The sequence below is a fragment of the Brienomyrus brachyistius genome, chromosome 20, assembly GCF_023856365.1.
Source record: "Brienomyrus brachyistius isolate T26 chromosome 20, BBRACH_0.4, whole genome shotgun sequence".
NCBI lineage: Eukaryota > Metazoa > Chordata > Actinopteri > Osteoglossiformes > Mormyridae > Brienomyrus > Brienomyrus brachyistius.
Genome location: NC_064552.1, coordinates 5,082,210 through 5,103,068, shown reverse-complemented (window position 1 = coordinate 5,103,068; position 20,859 = coordinate 5,082,210).

Below are 20,859 nucleotides of genomic sequence, written 5' to 3'. Positions count from 1 at the left end.
CCCATTAGCATTAGCGTCCACAAACGCTGTTCCTCTCCTCGCTGTCTCAGCTTGTTCTCATTAGCATTAGCGTCCACAGACGCTGCTCCTCTCCACGCTGTCTCTGCTTGCTCCCATTAGCATTAGCGTCCACAGACGCTGCTCCTCTCCTCGCTGTCTCTGCTTGCTCCCATTAGCATTAGCGTCCACAGACGCTGCTCCTCTCCACGCTGTCTCTGCTTGCTCCCATTAGCATTAGCGTCCACAGACGCTGCTCCTCTCCACGCTGTCTCTGCTTGCTCCCATTAGCATTAGCGTCCACAAACGCTGTTCCTCTCCTCGCTGTCTCTGCTTGCTCCCATTAGCATTAGCGTCCACAGACGCTGCTCCTCTCCACGCTGTCTCTGCTTGCTCCCATTAGCATTAGCGTCCACAGACGCTGCTCCTCTCCACGCTGTCTCTGCTTGCTCCCATTAGCATTAGCGTCCACAGACGCTGCTCCTCTCCACGCTGTCTCTGCTGGCTCTCATTAGCATTAGCGTCCACAAACGCTGTTCCTCTCCTCGCTGTCTCTGCTGGCTCCCATTAGCATTAGCGTCCACAAACGCTGCTCCTCTCCTCGCTGTCTCTGCTTGCTCCCATTAGCATTAGCGTCCACAGACGCTGCTCCTCTCCACGCTGTCTCTGCTTGCTCCCATTAGCATTAGCGTCCACAGACGCTGCTCCTCTCCACGCTGTCTCTGCTTGCTCCCATTAGCATTAGCGTCCACAGACGCTGCTCCTCTCCACGCTGTCTCTGCTTGCTCCCATTAGCATTAGCGTCCACAGACGCTGCTCCTCTCCACGCTGTCTCTGCTTGCTCCCATTAGCATTAGCGTCCACAGACGCTGCTCCTCTCCACGCTGTCTCTGCTTGCTCCCATTAGCATTAGCGTCCACAGACGCTGCTCCTCTCCACGCTGTCTCTGCTTGCTCCCATTAGCATTAGCGTCCACAGACGCTGCTCCTCTCCACGCTGTCTCTGCTTGCTCCCATTAGCATTAGCGTCCACAAACGCTGCTCCTCTCCACGCTGTCCTTGCTTGTTGTTCCGTTTTCTGGTTCATTTCTGCTCTGGTAGGGTTCTGTTGGCTTGGTTGCTTTGTCAAAAAAAATTAAATATCACTCCATGTTTATAATTTCTTTTCATGATTTTACTATAGCATCCTGGCATGTAACCTCAACTATTTTAGTGGCCAAAAACTGGACTTTTTTTTCTGTGCATGCTTGGCGCAGCATGATCCATTTTAACTTCATTTTAAGTTAAATTATATTCAGTGTAGCGTTTGAGGTGACTGAGGTCACTGCATTGTGCCAGAGGTCACCGCTTTTACCCATTTGAAGTACATGTGATTTCCAGAAGTTCTGGAATTTTCCCTGTGGTCCGGTGATGTGAGGGGCAGCCTTTCTAAAGCTGCCAAAATACCAGGGCAGCTTTATTTAATTGGGGGCCAAGTGGTTGATCACGAATAGCAAAATATATCAACCCTTCAATGTATATTTAAGTCTGAATTCAAACTGAATTCAGTTTGTACAAAAGAATGAAGCTGTCAAACTGTATTTTACTGTTCGCTCAGGTTAGTGCCCTGTGGTGTTAATAAAAATGACCCTAAATATGAATGTAATCCAGGTCATTTCCAGATGATAATTAAATGCCATGCTGGTAATTAATTGATAGTTTTTATCGAAAGTAGTTTTGCTTCTACCGTACAATGTTTTCCTCGTTTCCTGGAATTTCAACTGCCAATATCTTCATACCTTGAGTCACTTCTGCTGTCTGTTTCCTACCATGCATTGCTGACCTGACTGAAACTGTCTAATTGTGATCCAATTAATTTGCCCCCTGTGGAAGCTATGGGGACCTCACCATGCACTGGGATCACATGCGCGTGAATGAAAGGTTAATTGGTGCTGGTGGGTTATCTGCTGATTTAGAAGCATGTTTTTTTTCCTACAAACTTGAGGTAAACCGTCGCTGAGTTTGGTGACCTGGGAGAGGAAATGTGCCTCATATCTCCTAATTTAACTCACAGCTGCTCTCCAATTTTGGAATCTCCAAGGTTTCTTTTTCCCTTAAATTTTTCCTCTCCTCCATCGTCTTCTGACTTCATTCAGATAGATGCTAACTTCCTTTGTATCTACCTATGATGAGTTTTAAATGCTCAGCTTCGTCGCTGTCAATTTTCACTTCTCAGCTGCCGTTTTCTGCGCTTCCCGAACGACGGCGTCGCAATCGCTGGTGCCCAGGTGCCATTAAAATGAGCCGAGCACTTTATCCATAATGGGCGAAGCCGTTCGCCTCTGGCCCATCAGCCGCGTCTCACTTCACTAAAACAGACGGCGGTAAAACCGGAGAGAGAGGCAAACGGATTTCCACATACCGGCGCGCAATGCATATGTATGAAAAGATCAAATGTCGGTCTTCAAGGAGAACTTATAAATGTAAAGGTAAAATAAAGCAATAAAATGAAACGCATCATAAAACTCACTAAAAATACATGTAATGCGAGCTACGTATGAATGGCACATGACCAAAATTTTCTTACAGGAGGGTTTTCATTAGGGTGTAGATACCTACTAGTTAGTGAGAAAGTCTGCGAAATGCCGCGCTGCGGTCTGGTAGGTGATGGGGGATTTCAATGGGCCGCCAGGCACATCAAACAAACACACGGCTGCGTTAGCAGAGAGTTTGGCACCAGTTCTTCAATTTGTTTTTACATCGTCTCCCATTATTGCGGCGATCAGTGCCAAGGCTTCCTGGCGCTATCATTCCTGCCACTCAGCACTCCCCTTACAGATTTTATTAGCTAGGCAGCCAATAGTATTATTTGTCTCTCTGTCACATACGCAACCACATACAGAGTCTTAAGAAACTGAGGAATGGATTCCCTGCTGTGAAGACACTCTGCTGTGCTTCTCCCCACTGTTTACCGTGTTGCTAACCAGTTAGACAGTTTCTCATTCCTTGTTTCCCAGCAGGGCAGCCTGGGAGGTGGTGGAGGGGGGAGTTGGTGGTGGATTTTGGGCACACGGGAAACTTCCTGTGCCAAGGGGCTTCACTCCCCCAGAATGGCATGAGCACAAAAAAAAAAATGGAGGACCATTGTCTTGATTTTGCCTGTTCAGCTTTCTCCCAAGTGCTTCACCATCTGTGCACTGCTTTAACGTGAGAAAGTTGTCCCTTCTACCCCCAGATTCTTCGCCTTTCCTAAGTGTTTTCAGATGGTTCTCCTGTGTTAATCTATATTGGTAATTTGCTCTAATTTGAGACGATTTGCGGGGTCACCGGAGGGTGAATCCATGAAACGGCGCGCAGGATCTGTGCGAAAGCGCTACAAGAGAAGAGTTTCACTCACGTCTTTCGCTAAAGACTTTCTTTTATCTCTTTGTGGAAAATGACAGTTACAGAAGCTTAAAGAAAGTATAAAAGCCCAGATCCTGTGAGAAGTGGAGGAGACACCTTAAGTCCTACCTCTCTTTTTTATGATAAATACAATGTATTGTACCATTGTACTTTCAACCCATAGTAGGTTCTTTGCTTTGTTCCCGAAACTTCCTAACGCAGGCTTCTGTTCTGCCCAGCTCAGAACCAGCAGTCGCTAAAAACGCGTGGGTGGGTTTCTTGACAGGATTGTAATATTATCTTTAAATTATTTATGCATTTAAAAATGTGTAGGCAACAAGCCATCACCTTTAAAATATACACTCACACACCATAAGCAAATCGTCTCAAAGGTCGACTCCACTCAGTTCCTTCGGTCCCTGGGTACCTCACTGTGGTGGTCCGAAGTGTGACTGGGACTCTACTGTATTTATCTTGAGGGACTGTGTTCCCTCCGGACCTCTGGGAGAGTTATTCCCTGTTAAAGCTGCCCACCCCCTCGGCACTCTATGGGTGTTCATGTGGGAGCCTTTGGTGGGGAAAGCTTGACATATCTTTAAAGGGCATGGGGGGGGGGGCATCTATGCACATGCAACTTGATAAATAGGGGCTTTTCACTTTGATTTATGAATGAATATGAAACCACCTACAGAAACAAGCAAAAATAAAAACACCACACTTTTGGGAGTGCTTAACCAAGTCTGCTAGTTCATATTATAGGCTGTGACAGCTTCTCTGCCAGCTCTCAGCTGCTGGTCGCACTATAGAGCTTCAATAGCCATGAACTGGGAGACGGAAAAGTACATCACAAATTCCGTATTTGCCAATTTTACGAGGAAGTCACTTAGACATCTGCCGAAAGAACACCGTCCTGTTCCTCAGCCACAAGGAGACAAATTGAAGTGTGACTCTTGTGCTGAAGCATGTCCCTGTGCGTGGCAGTAATGCGCTGGTTTCCCGTAATGAATCGGATGGCTGCTTTACAAATCAGAGTGCAGCTTTGTCAGTGTTATCGGCTAAAGGAAAAATAACAGCGGGAGGTAGCAGAGGAAACAGAGAGAGGCCTGCAATGAATCGGCATTGCTCCAGGATACCCCACCCCCCACCCTGGACTTACCGTGAGAGATGGCTATACCACGGTTGTGAGGTGGATGGACCAAAATACAAATAGGAGATCGTAGACTAATGTTGGTGTATCAGTAAGTAAAATAATGTATAAAAACGAATCCAAAAATTTAGATCGGTATTATGCTCCAACGTCTGCTGTCTGCTTAAATAAACAAAGGCGCCAAGCAGCAGATTTAATGAGCTCGGGGCAGTCATGCAGTTAACATGTAGTTTGGCACTTTGCAGAGGAATAAAAGATGGGTGAAATGTGCACATAGCCGATGGCAGTGTGTTCTGCTCAGCTGATGACAAGTGTGAGATGTCATGCCACTGCGGAAACTGCGAAAATCTATATTTTCTGTGACTCAGGATGATGATCAATGGAGAGAGTTATGCTGTCTCATCACTGAATCCCTATGACATTTCCTTTATTATTATTATTATTATTGTTATTATTATTCTGCCTTGCAGTTTTCAGGCCGATGTTAAGCACAGCTTTGTTAAGGAGGCCTGTCTGCTGTGCTGTGTAAGTTCACACTTCACAAGAAAGTAGCTCAGAGTTTAGTTCATACTGTTGCGACCAGTGATAGGCAGGCAGGCAGGAAGCGGGGAAGGATGAGGCAGGCAGGCAGGAAGCGGGGAAGGATGAGGCAGGCAGGCAGGAAGCGGGGAAGGATGAGGCAGGCAGGCAGGAAGCGGGGAAGGATGAGGCAGGCAGGCAGGAAGCGGGGAAGGATGAGGCAGGAAGCGGGGAAGGATGAGGCAGGAAGCGGGGAAGGATGAGGCAGGCAGGCAGGAAGCGGGGAAGGATGAGGCAGGCAGGCAGGAAGAGGGGAAGGATGAGGCAGGCAGGCAGGAAGAGGGGAAGGATGAGGCAGGAAGCGGGGAAGGAGGAGGTAGGCAGGCAGGAAGTGGGGAAGGATGAGGCAGGCAGGCGAGGATTCAGGACATGAGGGTTTATTATGAGGACATCCGGGGCAGACGGCAACAAACATCAATGACAGATCGGGGGAAACTCACTTGAACGCGGACTGAAAGACACAAGACAAGCCGAAAATAACAGGAAACAGGTGATCACTTTGTTTAATATGTCCTAGATGGTTAATAACAGGTTTATGCTGGCCTAAGGCTGCTGACTGTTGTCTTTGGATGTAACCAACCTCTGTGATTTGTGTGGTACTTAAACTTGTCTTTAATCTGAACTACTTCAGCAAATAAACATAAAAATATGTGCTGTACTTAGTGGGTAAAGTATCACACAGTGGTTCTAGCCTTCCAGTGGGTCACCTGATTTTCGATGACGTTTCATACACATGGCTTTATACAGTACGGAGGTAGTCTCACGTTCATGGACGGCGTTTTTTTTCTGCCTGTTCTGGGGTTACCAGTGTATCAAGAGAAGCAGCCAAATATTTACAAATAAACAGTGGGAACCGGTTTCTTGTTGACTGCGGATCACAGAAGACGAGCCTAATACACAGTGAGCTGAATGTTAAGTTGAGGCAGGACTCAGGACGTCCCAGGCTGACGTTGCATCGTGGGTAAAAGGAAACACTCTGAAGGTTTCACTGACATTCATTGACATCATTAGGGCACCAACAGTTCACTGGATATATGCCCAGTCCTCAGTCACCGTCATCTGTTTTTTTCCCCTCTTGGTGGGGGGTTCGACCTTGGTGTGACAGAGTGACAGAAAGGTTAGCACTTCGAAGTCTGAGGTGTAGGAGTGATTCATCTGGATGGGGGGGTAACCACACCCCAGAATTCTAGATATGAGTCAGCAGCACATTTGAAGGACAATACCTGAAGTCCAGGTGACTCCCGCCAGGACACTGGGCAGTTAAATGCTTAGAAATTTCCAGAAACTAAGCTCTCAGTCGTTCGCTGATTACAGGTATTTTAGTGGGGCTCAGAACATATATTTACAGTCCCCAGTAAATTTCACGCCACCCTGGGCAACTTCTGAGTTTGTTATTATTATGATTCATTTTTTTCGGATTCTGTGCTAAATTGGCTACTTGAATTCACTGGTGCCAAAGCTACTGCAAAAAAAAAAAAATTAAAATTAAACAATGACCTGGAGGTACATTCATTAAATCGCCAGGAAAACAATTACGACCATCTGTTCGTGAAACCGCGGCCCTTGTTTCTGAGACTTGCGGTGACCAACGTCATGATTCTCTATAGGGTTTTGCCAAACCTGCAAATTACTGGCAGGCTTTCTGGCTGGGACTGATGAGACTGGCAGGCCTGAAAATGTACTGCCTGCGATGCCACGCCCAGTGAAGTTTTTCGACTGCGTCTCCGAGATTGGAGATCGATGTGTCTATCCCTGGTAATTATGAAGTGTTCTTGGTAGTCATAGTTGGGTCGTAATCAGACAGGCAAGGTTAACAAAACAGAGGCCTGTTTTCTTTCTGTCCCACCCCCACACTCCCGAATCTAATTTGGCAGCCAGTGGATATGAATGAGTTTTAATTGAAGGTACAATTTATATTTATGACTTAATTTACAAATGCAAATTGCCGTTGGAAATGTTATCGTCCAGTTTCTTCTGCCCTCTTTGTATTTTGTGCGGTGTCAAAATAAATAGTGTAGAATGTCAAATACAGTTAAAAATATGAGTAGTTATCACAAAAAAATGGAGGCTTTCATTTTCCAATGTGTTCCATAACAACGACGGAAGAGCCGAATCATCAAAGGTTTGTATGCTTTGTTTATGTTTTATAAGTGCTTGTTCATTAACATATCAATATTGATGCACATACGGAATAATTTCATGGCGATATGTCCTTTAAAGTCAGTGTTTTTTCCTTTAAAGGCAGTAGATGTGAGTTTAATTGAAAAGCAATGGGAAAACACACATTGATGTTGATGGGAACGAACCGTTTGAAAACTATTTCTTCATAATTCTATTTCCTGGACTATTTCACTTATTATTATTGTGTTTAATTTCGTTTTCCGCTGCCATGCTGATTTGGGAGTGTGCAATGCAAATAAACTTCATTCAGTCACATCGATGAGCGATTATGGGTTGGGGGGGGGGGGGGGGGGGCAGATTTGTCTGCCCAGCCGGTTCCGACCTGCTTAAAATTCAATTTGCTTTTTCAGGGTAAAAAAAAAACAAACTAATCTTCAGAACCAGTAAGTAACTGCTGACAGATTGAACATCTATTTTAGTTAACAAAACCTTCTGTGCAGGAACGCCTAAGTCCCTCTCTTTTCCCCCAACTTGTTAAAGATTTTTCTTTAACAGAAAAGGCCTGTTTCATATTTATTGTAACAAGTTTAGCTTAGGAGTCAATAATTAAACGGCATTTGCCATGGGTTTAAGGAGAGTATGGCATTTGTTCACACAGCTCTGTGTGTTCCAGTGGTTTGTCGCCACACGGGAGATGCTCACATGAGGAGAATGACAGACACGTGACAAATAGTCATCGCTGGTCCCTCATCTTTTTCTGAAACATTAAGGCATTTTCAGGTGCTAAAGATTCAGCCCGGGCGAAGAAACTGGCCCAATGCAGACAGACAACCCCTAACCCTAATCCATACCATTACACAGTTTTCCACAGATGAAAAGGTAATTACCATAAATTGTCACTTCTCTAGTGCTGAAAATGTTATAAACAAAACTTTTTTTTTTTAACCGCGTACCGTGTGGCACATGCTATATTTCTCACATCGTAACTTTTCCGTATACTAACGCTTTAATGACGGTAATTGCTGACATAGGGATAGTTCATATTAACAGTAAAAATAAGATTTTGCTTATATATTTGTACACACATACGCACTTTGTTTCATCTCTTCACAGCTTACACCTGCACATTTGGGTTTAATGGGTTTTCTCGAAGTAGCTCCTATTCTATTATATTCTGTAATTAAATATGACTAATTACATTATAAGGTAAAATCATTTGTTATAAAAAAGAAAGTATTTTTCAGGGATTTTTAACATTCTTTCTGATGCAGTAAAAAGTATTAGTGAGTCTGTACAGCTGTTGATAACCGATGTTCATTACTGCCAATTTTTGTGAGCTACTGTCAGTTGCTTTGTAAGATAAGTAAGAAGAATGGCAGATGGTTTGGATAAATAAAAATAAGAAGTTTTAAATCATCTCGTCTCTCTTCTGTTGCCCAAAATGCCAAGTCTAAATTGCTTGACACGTTTTAAAAGGTTTGTGAGTGATTCTATCAACATATGGGCAAAAATCTGTTGCGTATGTGTGTGTGTGTGTGTGTGTGTGTGTGTGTGTGTGTGTGTGTATGCGTGTCTGTCACACAGCATAGCCTGGGAAGGCCAACCTTCTCTCAGGAGTGTCTAAGCCCAACTTTTACACAGAATTGCTGGTTTTAAATATTCAGAAAAATTGAGGAAGCAAAAAACTTCCAAATGGCGAATATTGTGGACAGCTGTGGGCAGCGAAAACTGTTTGCAGGGGTCCATACATCACACGAATCATCAGCACCATTCTGGAGCTGTTACATTTTAAAATGAGACCGCTATAGTCCCCCATTTTGTTAAAAAACATCATGGAAAATCGGATAAGTGAGCTTTTAAATAGGAACCCAGTGTCAAAGCTGCACGAAATCAAAAGCCAGGCCTATGACCACTGCTGATTTTGAACAGGACTTGTTGTTCAGGAGACTTTAGAATATTTCTGTGTTTTTTTAGAAGTTTTCCAAAATTAGTGAAATAGTACTTAATACTTTTCTTTTCACTATCAAGTGTGTCCAGGTCTCAAAGGAGAGAAGATGGTGTTAAAGCTAAATGTTTCATATGTTGAAGGTGTTAAGCACTTGAAGGGTATTGTTTGAAGATTTACACCAATGTACCAAATGGTTTAATTTGATACGAGTTATTAAATGAAGGAATCTGATAAAGAAATGTAAATTCAGTATTGACTACAAATCCCACAATGCCATGCTGATTTTTTTTATTTCTGGATATATGTACAAGTTGAAAGTAAAGACTGTTCATGTTGTTTTAGCTTGTGCCATTGTCCATTATTGCTGGTTAGACAGAAACAGAACATTCTGCAGATGGGATGTGTGAAAAGAAGCATTCTGATGCACGTGGCAAATGAAGCATTGTTTCATTTTATCGGTGTGTAACTTGGCGGGAATCTTACCAGACAAAATAGATTCAAAGGCCAGTGTGACCTCAGCACCCATTTCCGCGCATTTGGAATGAAAACCTCTATATCACCACCCACAATCAAATTCAAATCCCCTAATCAGAAGATCTCTAGCAAACGTTATACGTACAATACAATAATTTTAGTGATGCTGTATAAATTTTTTAAAAGCTGCATATCTGAAAGTCTGATCTGTATGTTTGGAAGTAAATGTCAATAGGAGGACGAAAACTCACGGACCGCTCAGCATGTAAGTCAGCTGTACTCTATATTTTTTTGTTTTCATAACCATTTCATCATTAACGCACATGAGGCTGGTGTACTGGCTTCCAGGCCCGGTTCACAGTTTTCTCATGGCTGTACTCTGACCTTGTCGGACTCACCAGTTCTGTGTCTGACTTGGTTCATACCGGGACCAGCCTTCTCCTATTAAACTGCCACTTAGGTCGTCTCCTCATCTTTTTGGGCTCCTTCCCCAAATCGCTGTCCCATCGGGTTTTTCTCCGGTCCAGTTTAGATCTCGGCTGCTGCACGTTGTCTGCCTTTGACTGGGTGCCACTGCCCAGTCTGCTTCTGACAGTTCTGCGTCAAAGCTGCTGTCCATCATCCTGCTTTTCCTGTTCAGAGCCAACCCTGTCCAGTGGGCTGCTCCACTGCTTCCCGTATAAATGAATGAGAAAATTGTATTCATTGATGTGAATACAAACGTGTGTGTGTGTATGTTTATAGTATACATATTGGAGATGTGTGACTGTATGTTAATATGTGTGTGTGTATATATATATATATATACATATGCATGCGCACCCATATCTTTACAGATGCTGACATATGGCTGATATACTAAGCTAAAGTTCTATTTCTGACAGTGTAGACTGTTATTTAATTGAACAGACTTTATCCCCCAGTCCCTGTATTGAGGCAGCTAGACACATCAGGCAGTTTCTCCAGATCAGAGTGCCACGCAAGTGCTGCAATCAGACTGCAGAGAGAGAGAGAGAGAGAAAGAGAGGGTGGGGGGAGGGGGGGGGTTGGCTTTCAGACTTTCTATTTCACCCAAATGCCTCTTGGTACAGGAGTAAAAAACAATATTCTTCAGCCAGCTCTTAGCTTTCTTGACAAGTGATTGAGCTTAAGTGCTACAGCTAAAGCCTAAAAATGTTAACAGGTTTCTGTTTATTTGGGCCAGTGTTAGTACATTAAGATATTATCCTGAGCTTTGGAACAGTAATAATGTATAATATCTGTAATATACTGAAAACCAGCTTTATTTAGGTTATGGTTTTTCTTGCAGGTATTTTCTCAAGAATTGTATAACTCTCTCCAAAACAATGTCCTGTCCGCTTTTATATTGGATGGAGTGTCGCGCTGACAGATCTAGCACTATGACCCGACACTCAAAATTGTCCATGATGGAAGCCGGACGTGCTGAATGGAAAACCGTCACTTTCTGAATGGTCCAGCTGTAGCCAAAGAAAATCCACTGAACAAAATCAATCATTTGAATGAATATATAAATCAAGAAATGGGCACGATGATAAACCATGCACTCTTTTGGTGTGCCGGACATAGTGCACAGTCTTCCAGGTGGTCTACTCTGCGACTCCTTTAGAAAGTGCGGGATTATAATAATAATAACTAATCATTTGATGAACATGGCTAGGTGCCTGGATAATTGCGTTGTTCTTTCTCCATAACACAGTCAAATTAGCATCAAAAGACATAGAAACCATCAGAGAAAAAGACAGAAAATATCGCCATTCCCACCACTTAAATCCTGTTACCCTGAATAAACTACAGCAGCCCCTCACATCCACGTTTCAGTAACCACGGTTTCAGTTATTCGTGGTCTCAATAACCATGGTTTCAGTTATCTGCGGTTTCAGTAACCATTGTTTCAGTTATCTGTGGTTTCAGTAACCACAATTTCAGTTATTCGTGGTCTCAATAACCACGGTTTCAGTTATCAGTGGTTCCAGTAACCATTGTTTCAGTTATCTGCGGTTTCAGTAACCATTGTTTCAGTTATCGGCAGCATGGTGGTGCAGTGGTTAGCACTGCTGCCTCACACCTCTAGGACTCGGGTTCGAGTCTCCGCCTCAGTCACATGTGTGTGGAGTTTGCATGTTCTCCCCATGTCCTCGTGGGGTTTCCTCCCACAGTACAAAAACATGCTGAGGCTAATTGGAGTTGCTAAATTGCCCATAGGTGTGCATGTGTGAGTGCATGGTGTGTGAGTGTGCCCTGTGATGGGCTGGCCTCCCATCCTGGGTTGTTCCCTGCCTTGTGCCTATTGCTTCTGGGATAGGCTCCGGACCCCCCCGCGACCCAATAGGATAAGCGGTTTGGAAAATGGATGGATGGATGGATGGATGTTTCAGTTATCCGCAATTTCAGTAACCACGGTTTCAGTTATCTGCAGTTTCAGTAACCATCGTTTCAGTTATCTGTGGTTTCAGTGACCACAGTGTCAGTTACTCGCTGACTCAATAACCACGGTTTCAGTTATCCGCAGTTTCAGTAACTATGGTTTCATTCCAGAGAGTATAGTACTGAATATTCTGTGTAATAGTGTACAATGTACCTTATTATTACTGTATTTAATGTTGGTAAGGTCTTTCTATGTTTCTCACTTACCATATGTATATACACAAAAATCACATTATATATGTGGTCCATGGATGAGCGGTTTCTGCTGTCTGGGGTAGGTCTTGGAACGTATCACCTGCAGATATGGGCGGACTGCTGTCTATATATTGTTACCTCATTTTTATTTCCATTTATCTGTACACCTCAGCAACACCGATGTTTAATGTAACTTCCTATCCTGTGAGCAAAGTTAAAGTGGAGAACTATTAATCTCTTATGGTTCAATGTTTTGCCCAAGGTGACCATAATAACATGCATCTCCAATCCTCTGAGAAACTAGCGGCATGATGGCGACAGAAGGACACTGTCTGACGTATCAGTGTAATAAAACATAATCAGCTCGGCAAACAGATAAGCATACAGAGATTAATTTTGTTTTACAATTAAAGAGCAAACGCTGTAAACTGCATGATTAGCTCGTCTGCGCGTATCACTTAGTGAATCGTGGGTGTTCTTTGACTAGTTAGCTGTAGTTACCGGCCTGACCTGCTTCTTAGTTAGCAGTAGTTACTGTGAGTATGGAGCAACGGTTCTTGCCTTCTACAGGCAGATGCTAGGCCACTTTTGCAGTTAGCTAAACGAGTATCCCGCTAGACTAAAGCAATTTTTGTATTTAAAGCTTCTGCTGTAATGAATTATTTTTCCAGCGTTAAGGGGGGTCAGTGGTTCTCATGAATGTATAATAAGGGCAAAAAATTATGAAAGGGCCTGCATGTCAATTTAGTCATACATTGCTGTTACTGCGAATTCCATCGCTTGTCTAATGCGTATTACATATCGAATGTGTCTACTGAGTCTTTGATAGTATATCAACATCAGTGGTAATTTCCAATTTTCATATGAATTTTTAATTAATAGTAGACACCAACCAAAAATGATTGCGATAGATCAAAATCAGTCAGTGTTGTTTACCTGTTTTGTAACTAGGTGCACATTAATTGATAATTGTACATGTGGTAGTTTACCTAAAAAAAATGCATATTTGTACAGTTATGCCATAGATTATTAACCCTGTTAATTAAAATGTGCTGTACTTTCCATACTTGACAAATTTGATCTAGTGCTGCAAAATTAGACACTGAGTCTACTGCATTAGAGTCTATTTATTTACTTGTTTTGGGGAATAACAGTATTTTTACGACAAATGACAGCTCTTTCGTCAAAAAAAAAAAATAGCACAGTGATGATCATGCTAGACAGTGTAATAATTTTATTAGATAAAGAAAAATGCAGTGGCATATAAAAGCAATGTAAATGTAAATTTGCAAATGCAAATTACAGATCGAGGAAGGGGCACATTACACAAAGCACCTATTGCATGAGCAAACAAATTTAATTGGGTATAGACAACATTGTCAGCATATCAAAGAGGGAAAAATGCAACCCTGTCTATTTCTCTGATAAAATATGATTATTAGCTTCTGTGATACCCATAAACCATTATTCTAGCCATTTTTGTTTATAGGGGGGAAAATGAAAGATTTTATGTCCTGCTCCCGGAGATCACTAACGGAGACAAAAGTATGATTCATTCTTAAGTAAACGTAATATACATATAAACAGGCAGATAGTTTATAGATGATTTATTGTGAGCTTGGTCCAGGTTTTGTGTCGTACGAAAGTGATGTCGAAATGTGAACAGAACAGAGTAGGGCTACATTGTCAGTAAAAAGAGTAACAATTTGTACCTTTGCTTGTCACTGGGTCTGTACCCTCAAGGATCTGCCAGTTGTACCCTTAGCTGTAGGTAAATGTACCTTTTAGTCTAATTTAAGGTATAGAACTGGACTCTGAGGAACATCCCCAAGGTACAAACAGCATTAATGTACCATCAATGGTACAAAAATGTTCCTCAGAGTCAATTTCTGTACCTTAAAATGTGCATTTACCTACTTTTTTGGAGGAGAACCAGCCTTTGTCTTTCTCATACAAAAGTAGAAAACATGCTGCAAATCGCAGAGTTCACTTCTTCGACTCGCAGACATCGAATTGAGTTGATGATTGCCACTCGGTCTGGAACACACCCTCTGCTTCCAGGTTCACGTTCCAGGTTCACGTCCAGCTCATTTACCTGGTCCTTCAGTTCCACAATACGCACGTCTTCTGGTACATGCCCGTGTACCATTATAAGGTCAACCCATTGTCAGATCCCTTGCAGGCACCCGTCAGACACTGCCAAGCGGACTGGGTAACTTCACCACACATGTCTGTTGCAGTGAATTGCGTGTCAGTCTTGAGTTCTCCGTAACTGGCTATCCTGTCTTAATTCTGTCCATCAGATTGCCAAAGGAATGGATTCCCTGCCAGGCTTGTGTATAGCACATCCTGCCAAATACCGTTCAGCCAACATCATAGTGTCAACATAATATTCTCTTGTTATTTTCCACACACATTTGGCCTTCAGCTATTAGCAATGCTAGTGCTTTTTCTTTCTTTCAAAGTAGCCAAACAGGTTTGTTTTCTCTGAAAATTCTAGAAAGTTTCTTTCTTTGCTTGGTCTCTAACTCCAGGGTTACCTCCAGGATGTATGTTGCCTTTGCCAAGGAGCTGTCAACATTTTCAATAGCTTCCCTGCCATTGGATGAAATCTATATATTTATGAATTGCGGTGTGTTATATAACCAATGTGACCATCCGGCTCATGTCATTGATAAAATTAGGTACATATGAAACTTTTCACATTAAATATGCGTAATTCACATACGTGTTGATTGGATTGAACTGCAAGCCTTTGCATGTGTGAGCTTTTGGTAGCATATTACTCAGGGTGGTCAAAGATGCCCACTTTTAATCCACTTGTTATGGGTCCCAGTGAACTGTGTGTGTGTGTGTGTATGTGTGTGTATTAAGAGCACTATAAGTTCCATTAAAGTATAACATGCGATGAAGCGATAAAAATGTTTTGTTTTGCATATGATGCACATTTGCAGAGGTTTTGCGAAGCAATACGACACACGGGTAAATATGGCTGCTTGATTTTTGAATGTTGGCGTATAGGCAGGGAGAGGGTGTGAATCACTGTGCACAAAGAAGCACCACTCAAAGAAGGCTAAGATAAAGATAAAGTCGCACTCGACCAGAGAGGCTCGTGGCTCTGAAATGCCACAAAAGATTACGATAACATCAAGGAGCTCACTTCAGCACCTCTCACGTCCGCACTTCACTGTCAGTGTTAGAGTCCTTCAATGCCATTAGCATATGACGAGCTCAGCTTAACGCTACGACGTTACCGCTGTGCTGCAAACGACGGCACTGGGGTGTTTGTCATAAAATCATTGTCAAGGGTGTGGGAGTCCGCAGGTGTCCTTTTTTCTGGGACGAGCGGGAGCACGTGATAGGGCGATCTGGCAGCTTGTTAGCAGTGATCACACAGCCTTTCGGAACCTCAACACAAGCCACGAGCCAAACACGTGTACTGCACGGTATGTACACTGGAAAAAGTCTTAATCTGCATCTGCAGATGAAATAACACTATGAAACATGGGTGGTAAACTCAGGTTAATGCTGAGCATAATACCAATAAAATCTATCACAGTGCCGTAGTTGGATTTGAGATGAACCACTGTCAGTCAGCGCAAAAAAAACTAAAAACCACGCAATTAAAACTCAAGCCGATCTGTCATGTCAAGGTCCAAAGAACAAAACAACATCCTGTTGCGTTTAATACCTGCATTGTTTTATGTTGCCAAAGCAAAATAAATGTACAATGCAATGTAGTTCATTTACATAATGTAGTAGTACAGCAGAATTTATTGCCGAATGGATGTTTACAATGCTATTCAGGCGACACGTCGCGGTGCATCGATAACGTTTAGGGACGATTTTCCTCTATTTCCTGGTGCTGTTTTCTCTCCCCCCCCCCCCCCGGTGTAAATGTTCCGCGTGTGTTTACCGCACTCGTTCAATTTTTAATTTCCCTGGCTGTGATAAAGTACAGATCATTCTGGGGTTGCACTTTGGCCCTGACAAACAAGGAATCGGCGGAATGACATACTGAAGAGGTGACTGAACACTGGTAACCATGGAAATGCAGAAAGCTTGAAAGCACAAAGCATGTCAATCTTTACCGATGGCCAACACTGAAGCGTATTCATTCATTTATTGATATGTTGAATGAAAATGAAAGGCTGAACAGGGTGTTATACGTATGCGGAATGTTTTCGTATCTGTTTGTGTTCAGAAGTGGGTCCAGTCTGTAACTTAAAGGGCGTAATGAAATCTTCACGATAACCACTTATTAAATGACACTTCTGGGTGAAATTGCTTCACTAGCTTACCAGTCATCAAATTATTTAAAATCCTTTCATGGAGGTTTAAAATGAATTTTTAATAACCTTTACCTTCCTTGTAAATTTTTTTCCATTAAAAATCCATGACATTTACCTTTGTATTCAGGTTTATCTGAATTTTTTTTCGTGTTGGAAATATGAACACCGTAGGCCAATTGGGGGGCATGGTTGGTGGTGCAGTGGTTAGCACTGTAAGGGGCAGCATGGTGGTGCCGTGGTTAGCATGGTGGTGCAGTGGTTAGCACTGTAAGGGGCGGCATGGTGGTGCCGTGGTTAGCATGGTGGTGCAGTGGTTAGCACTGTAAGGGGCGGCATGGTGGTGCAGTGGTTAGCATGGTGGTGCAGTGGTTAGCACTGTTGCCTCACACCTCTGGGACTCGCGTTCAAGTCTCCACCTGGGTCACATGTGTGCGGAGTTTGTATGTTCTCCCCATGTCGTCGTGGGGTTTCCTCCGGGTACTCCGATTTCCACCCACAGTCCAAAAACATGCTGAGGCTAATTGGAGATGCTAAAATTGCCCGTAGGAGTGCATGTGTGAGTGAATGGTGTGTGAGTGTGCCCTGCGATGGGCTGGTCCCCCATCCTGGGTTGTTCCCTGCCTCGTGCCCATTGCTTCCGGGATAGGCTCCGGACCCCCCGCGACCCAGTAGGATAAGCGGTTTGGAAAATGGATGGATGGATGGATAGGCCAATTGGCACTGCACTGTATCACCAGTTGGAAATGAGTGGATGATAGATGGATGAATGGAATTCTGTTGCTCACTATAACGTTCTGTCAGCTTAGTAACTCAGTGGGTCTCATCTGCGCCTTAGCTTTGCATTTCATTAATTAGCTCATTTGTTTTCCAAGACAGCTCCTAGCTTACAACCCTCATGCCCCCCCCTGCCCCCCCCCCCCCCCACACACACACACACACAAAGCCAAGAGTTTTACCAGTTTAGCGGTTTGTAGGCTAAATACCCCATTCAAAGGTAAAGCAGCACGATCCTTCCTGGGATCTGAACTGGCAACCTTCAGGTTAACAGCCCTGCTACCTGCTGCCTTGCGAATGATAACATATCACTGTAATTATGGCAGTAAATTAGTAAATGATTTAATGTGGCTGGATTGCTCAGCGGGATGTCTGGAATATTGACAGGAACTAGAAACAACTCACCGGGAAAATATTTTTGAATTCTTCTGTGTTTTGATGCCTTATTACAGTTAGTTTGTTTCTTGATTGGATAATGGCACCAATAAACATAAAAGTCTTCATTTTTGCTGCCGACTGGGTCCTGGGAGGGAGCAAAAATGTGGACTGTCTGTGGATCCGAAAGGACTGGATTGGGAAACAATGATTTAATACATGTCTCTGGTGTAGGAAGACCACAGGCTTTTGTAAGCCAATGGGGATATGGGGATACCATGAGTGTCAATTACACACTAACAAAGCCTCATTGGCCAGCTGAATGCTCAGCATTTCAGATTCATCTTGAAGCTGGGCTACCCACATGCCAGATCAGAAATGGGCAGCTTTTATCTTTTGGTGCACTGAGAGCGTGACAGAGTCATGGTGGCTTAGTGGATAATACGGTGGTCTCACACCTCCAGCGTTGTGCGCTTCATTCCTGCCCCCAGGTCAGCATGTGTGGAGTCCTTCCTGTCCCCCCTTTGTTTGCATGGGATTTCTCTGCTGCTCTGCCTTCATCCTACACTCCAGAAATGGACAGTTTGGTGGATTTTTGGCCAGAGTGTGTGGCTCTGTGTCTGCCCTGTGCTCCCTCTCTCACACCCAGTGCATTCTGGGATGGGCTCCAGGCTCACTGTAGCCCTGAAACGGATAAGCAGTTATGGAAGATGGCAGGATATGGAAGATGACAGGGGCTCAGCACGTAGGTTAGGGTCCTGTTTCTTTGATCAGAAGGTCACTGGTTCAAAGCCCAAGGTTTGCATGGTGGCTTCACCTGAGTAAGGGCCTTAACCTCTAATTGTTGCATGTGTAACCCCTTTTTAAATAGCCAGGACTGTGCTGGGTTACTATCACCCATTTAAGGGCTACACTAACAATAATGTAAGACGCAACAGGGTCCCGGATTCTCAGCAGTTGAATGGCGGGCTGGGTGAACCTTCTAATACCATGAAATTAACAATTCAAATAGTGGAATTAATAAATGTTGAGAGGAAAAATTCTAAATTTAGTTGTGCAGTGCCTCCCCTGTGGAAATACAACACTTACCTTGGGGGTAGTGTATAAGTGTCTCTCCCAGAATGCAACTGCAATATGCAAATTGTGTAGCAGTGAGGGCAAAACTGGTCCTGTTTGGGGACCTTACCAGTGTACTGCAATGTAACAGGCAGAAGTTCTAGATGTTACCTTGCTATTCGTGAAATAAGCTGCCAATACACCCGAAGTATAATGAAATATAAGTTAGCTATCGGCAGTAAAAAAAAACTTTACTGCAGACCTCATAGGAATCACACCGGAGTTCCTCACACACTTTACACCCCTCGACAATCACACTCCAGGACTTAAATATTCCGTCCTTCCTCACCAAAACCAGCGCTGCCAACCACAACCAAAAAAATCAGTCACCTTACGCGCGCTCGAGATTTTGCAGGCATTAGACATTGCTCCATATCATTAGTTGATAACAAAATACAAATAAATGAAAAAAACCATAAAGAACAATCATGATTGGTCAACAGAGACGTCAGTTGAGCCCCAAAGCATGCTGGTAAATATAGCACTAATACCCATATTCTAGAGGTGGATTGTTTGACCCCATTTTCTCCAAAAACATGAAAATGTTAATACTGTAGCACCTGCTATGTAAATGAGACGTATAGAACTCTTCCATATGAAGTTAATATAGACGGTATAGATGTTAGTGGTAGCTTTTCAGTGTGACTGATGCTTCCAGTCTGCTCTTGTTTACCTGTCGTTGTTTGTTTGGTAGTTTTTTTTGTTAGCAACGCTAAAACTTCCTTCGTTAATTTGTCAGCATGCTTTTGTATAGAAGGTTGCAGGTTCCACAGGCAGTAGCCTTGGGCGAGCTTCTGTTTCGGTCCCGATATACAGACTGCTACAGTCCTTTTCTCTGAAATATTCCCAGAGCAAAGCAAGTGAAGCAAAGCAAGCAGTCATAATTCACTGATGTTTAGGCCCCGTGTTTTAATCGTGGATTAATATCCGCGGGTCATTCTCGCTTTCATTTTAAAATAAAGTGGAAATGAAAGAGTTACGTTTTCTAGAATTACATTCATTCCCCTATTTCTTTTTCTTAAATTGGTTTTGGCCTTCATGCCTTTAAGTCCATTCAGATAGGTAAGAAAACAATTTAATTTCCTTGGTAAAATTATAAGTTATATATAAATTCCAGGAATAATCATTGTAAATTGAGAGCCCAGTCTTCCACTTTTTGTAGACCATGAAGTATTTCCAGTGAAGAAAAAAAATGTGAATGTCAGCGTTTAAAAAGTGGGAAAAAAAAAAACGCAAATCAACCATAGCAGGAGTGAAACAAACCACTTTGGTGCATTTATTATTTTTTTTAATTTAGGTTAATAAGAAGAGAAGATCTACTTAGTTTCACTTTCCGAAAAAGTTTGGAATAAGAAAGTGTATGAAAGGTGAATCTCAAAGGGTAATGTCAGTGCCGCGCTCGCAGGTGGGATGTGCGCCGCTCGCCATAGGAAAGCCGCTCATTTCTCGCCACTTTGCCAATTAGCCGGAGGGTCACAGCGATCCTGAGAGAACCCCCAGGGGGATGGGGCACGGGGCCAGGCGTACCCCGACGCACCGGCGATCCGATGAGCTGTCCCTCCACCGTGGGAGGAAGCCGGAGTGCCGGGTGGATGCCCCCGCAATCGGGGGAGATGAAAGGGTGATGTGGGGTTAGGCTGAAGCCACCTCACCCTGGGAATGTGACACCAAGCTGCTGCTCGCCGAGTCACCGTGCATCTCCGTCGCCAGCTACACCTGTCCGGCCCTATGAGCCGGTCTTCAACAAGACGGAGGCTTGTACGAAGCAGTGCGGTGAGAATCATCTCATGGGCTTTGATGCAGGTCTGAGATTCAGCCTGACAGCCGAGGCGCAGAAGTAGGAGGTCCTAATAAATATTCATATATTATTTTCGGCATAGCTTGGTCGTGCTCTTTTGCAAGTTCCGATTTCACCCTCATACAGAGAGAGTCAACAATCAAATAGTTTTTGTTCTTTTTGTAAACTTCTTTTGGTCTTAATGAGCCACCGTATACAGGCAGCACATCTTGCTAACAAGCTGAAAAGGCATATGA